Source organism: Pyrus communis, chromosome 17 (assembly GCF_963583255.1).
Source record: "Pyrus communis chromosome 17, drPyrComm1.1, whole genome shotgun sequence".
Classification (NCBI taxonomy): Eukaryota; Viridiplantae; Streptophyta; class Magnoliopsida; order Rosales; family Rosaceae; genus Pyrus; species Pyrus communis.
In genome coordinates this window covers 6,647,531-6,651,775 of record NC_084819.1, presented here as the reverse complement: position 1 = coordinate 6,651,775, position 4,245 = coordinate 6,647,531, and the positions used below count along the sequence as shown (strand labels likewise).

General features: G+C 34.5%; 1 long non-coding RNA gene across 2 annotated transcripts; it reads right to left on the bottom strand.

Annotated features, from left to right (window-relative positions):
• Window positions 1-674: 674 nt before the first annotated feature.
• On the bottom strand, window positions 675-3,184 carry LOC137723674 (uncharacterized). Of its 2 annotated transcripts, XR_011066946.1 has the most exons (3): window positions 2,730-3,184; window positions 2,230-2,432; window positions 675-966 (listed from the first exon to the last, which is right to left on the bottom strand). It is a non-coding gene; the product is annotated as an uncharacterized lncRNA (long non-coding RNA). The 2 variants fall into 2 exon arrangements; XR_011066945.1 differs by lacking the exon at window positions 675-966 and having other exon boundaries at window positions 2,128-2,432.
• Window positions 3,185-4,245: the final 1,061 nt, after the last annotated feature.

Here is a 4,245-nt window from a genome sequence, read left to right as displayed (position 1 = left end):
AGTTGGGTTACTCCCCATATTGCCAATTAATTTTATGGTACAACCCCAACATTCTTTATATAATTGCTAAGATGAATTGATTTCAGTTTTGAATGAAGGAAAAAAATTAGGGTTTTATCAAAGAAAGATAATTGTGGAAGAAAAGAGGTGGGTGACTAGGATCACTAGTTCAGGATTGGGAAGAGTGTATATGTCGAAGAACAAAACGTTCAACCAGAAATATCAAAATATTCAAGGATTATACATGGTATCTGAGCAACCAATCCTAGGTCATTTCTTGGCACATACTTGTTTTATTGAATTCACATTGAAACTCTAATTTTATCCTCAAATCTCCAAAACTGTCGTATCAAAATTTTAAGTTCCTAAATCACAAACTCATATATCCTTCACTTAAATTTCTTAGGTAATCAAAATCATTCAAATCCTTCAATGAATTTGCTGCGACTCAAGACATCATCCTTCAATAAATTCCCACATAATTTAGGGATGAAATGACCAAAAACGGAATGCAGATATAATGAATTAGCTAGAGAGAGAGAGAGAGCTCTCCCCAGCAGCAGTGGAGGGGTGCCACTTACATTAGATATCACAACACTTGCAGTGGAATTTTAGATTTAACTAGCAATTCGACCCGCACGATGCTGCAGGATCATATTTAACGTGCAAAATATATTAAAATCTGTTTACATCCTTATGTTCAATAAGGTAAAAAAGATGTGTTTGTAGAATAACACATAAAAACGTATCTTGGTTTTCCATGTCCAAACTTTTCACATTGTTCTCTATTGGCACTCGTACTTCACTTGGTACTAATCGATATAGCTAAAAGTGTAAATCATGTGCAATTCGATGATACGTACTGAATTTTGGAAGTTCATAAAGAAGTTAAACTGTTAAAGTATATGCCAAATGATAAATTTGCCAACAATGAAGAATGGGGCATCGACAATGAGGAAACATTCACTGCAAGAAGCAAAAGTGAGAAAATTAAATAAACAGCAGCATGGACATTTGGAAACAAAGTAGGAGTCGCAACTATAAATGAAGAATGTGCAATCAACATTGAAATTGCATTATAGGAACTTGGATCTCATAACTAAAACACATGTTCTCCCTCTCAAGAGTCAAGAGAAGCCATGTTTGAGTCGATTCATCACCAAACAATGGAAAATTTTTTGTCAAAAATTACTCTTTCTTACAAAATCTTCATAAAAAATGAATATGTAAATTTTCTTTTTCAAGAAATGCCAAGTGCAATAGATAACAAAGAGGTAAATCTATCTTTTTTTATATGAAGAAAATAATATTACAATGTGATATTGATTAATGATGACAGATGAAGTAATATTGATATGCCCTCTTAGTGTGGTTTTTTTATTTGGATAATACAACATATTAATATAAAAAATATAAAAAATTAAATACCCTTAAGTTGAATCTACTTGGATCTTTATCATGCTGGATGTTTCATCTATATGTTAAATCCCCAAAAATTCGAGGTATTGAAGCTCAGATTTTTAATTTAAAAGCCTAGAAATCATAAGAAAACAAATGTTGAGCTGACAGTAATCTCATACAATAATTTCTAACAAAAATTTGACCATAAGAATGTAAAACCATCTCTCAATCAATATTTTTCATCTTATACTACTACTGCCATGGCCATAAATTCATTAGGAGAAATCAATTTTCTACTAAAAAAATAGAAACGAAGAAAAGGTAAAGAAGAGCATGAATATATATGCATACCGCAGTTCTGAAAACAGAGAGGAAGCCATTTTTCACCAAGCTCTTCAGGAGGAACAACATATTGAGAAAATTCAGGGTGTGTGTGCAAAGCTGCTCCCTTTAGATTCAATTGGGGTTTCATAAAAATAATTTGTTATTAATCACATCTTATGGTGCTGAATCACGACTTTTTCCTCCGTCTTATGGATTTATGTATTTTTTTTTTTTCCAGTGAATTCAAAATGAAATCAGAATAACAGATTTAGTATAAACAAATTGATGAAATTTTTATGTGCGTGTTTGTGTGGGTCCTGTTTTTTATTTATATATTGAAGTTGTGTGTGTAGAAGCAATTTCGAGTTCCCGTTAAGATACATAAAATATAACAAAACGAGATTCAAAAACAACCAAAATCCCATATTTTAGAATCAATTTCGGTAGCAACCCCATGGTTCCTGTTAAGATACATATATCTACAGAGATAAAGCTTTACCTCACCTCAAAAAGAATGGCACCATTATATTTGCAGGGTAAAGTCACCATCTTCTGGAAGCTTGATAGCCGCGTAGGTTCCCGCCCCAAAGAGCGCCCCAAGAAATGGTGCAGTGAGGTAGACGTAGACCCATATGGCTTTGTAATTGTTTGTAGCTACGGCTGGCCCTAACGTTCTCACTGAGTACATTGAAGCTCCTATTGTTTCCCTGCACAATTGTGAAAAGGAAACAAAACGTTTCAAGAGATCATCCTGATATAGCATTGTGTCTGGCATCCTTTTATATATAAACTTGCAGAATTCTTGTTTCTACATAAGTTTAAGAATGCATTCATTGTGTGATCCAAGTGCATTAACATCTGATATGGCATATAACACATTAATTTATGTTAAAAAAAAAAAACCTAAAAATTAAGCACCAAATCTTTCACTTCAAATTCCATAAAAATCAAACCTCTAAAATAAAAAGTTATTGGGTTTGGCACAGAATCAGTAGGTGCCATACCTGTGGAAAAGAGAGGTGCCATACCTGTTTAGCTCTCGAGCATGGAAAGGATCTGGTTCCTTGCAAAACAACAGAAAATAAAATAAGAAACCTACCGGAAAACCTCGCCGGAAAAACTGGACAGCAACCTACTGTGATTCACCTAAATCGTAATGATCCAGGCATGCAAATGGTGGTTTTTGTTCCAGAGATGAAGGGGAGATGATTGGTGTTAACTGCGAGGTCCGATTGGCCGGAGTTCGGCCGAAAAGAGCTTGCCGGAGTTTGACACAGATAACTTTACAGACGTGCCCCAATTTCTGTGAAAAGAGAGACTCCAAAAAAAATACCCAAGAAAATCAAAGACACGATCTCGCAGGAGATTATTTTGCGTAACAAAAACAAAGGATTTGAGATAAAACAGGCCGCGATGAAGACGGAGAAAAACGAAATGAGGGAACCAGAAAAAGGGGAAGCCAAAGGTAAACCGAAACAAATGAATCGAACCAAAGAAACTAAGGATGAAAGACACGTGCCCAGCATGGGCAAATCAGACATTCCACTGCACAAAAGAGATAAGAAAACTGTAAAGCCAGAAGAAGTCGAGGGTATTTTCGTTCTTTCACTGTTTATTAACAGTGAAAAACAGCGCCGGTGAACTGAATTTTAGTATATAGTTAATTTGTCCTGAGTCAAGTGCCATGCAATCGGTCTTCCCAAATCAATAATCCACATACAACAAGGTGTACGGTTCACAATCATTGATGCTCTGCACTTGCATTATACATTTTGGTCAAACAATTGTATGTTTTAGGACATCCCCACAAAAAAGTTAATTGGTTATGGAACTAGTAGGGCAAGCAAGATCTACTACTTGGACTTGGTACCAAGAGTTAACAAACAGATTTAAGGCTAATGGAGATAAAATAGAGAAGCAGATAGGTGATATTTAGTCATAAAATAATAGGCTATAGACATGCATCTTTAGATATCCTACGAAGTTATTTCGTTGTTTATTATCGTCATGAAATCTAATTTTACCTATGATATTTGTAAATGGTGAAAAAATTCATTGTCTTCCATTTCCCTTAAGCATTACCAGAATACTATACAAATTCATTTGTGGTTTTTCACTCAGATGATAACTACCGTTGTATTACATATATATAACATATATTGTAGCATGATGGTGATGTGGGTACCCTTTGTAATTTGACGCATCAAAGGATTCGCCATAATTCATACAGCAGATGCGGCCACTAAAAAGCATAGCTTGGAACAAAGTTCAAACAAAAATTAAAAAAATTAACATCTAATAGTAACAAGTTATTTTTTGTTTATAAAATTTAATTGTACTTTTAAAATCTGCAGTCTTTTTATACCATTCGGCAATGCTGTCCCCAGCCCGACCCAATTGTATTTTTCATAACCCTACTATAAATTGGCAGCATTTCTGGCAACCAAATCAATTCAGCTCAGCTTCTCCAAAACAACCACATTCACAGAAGAAAAGCTAACTCACTAAATTTTTGTTGCA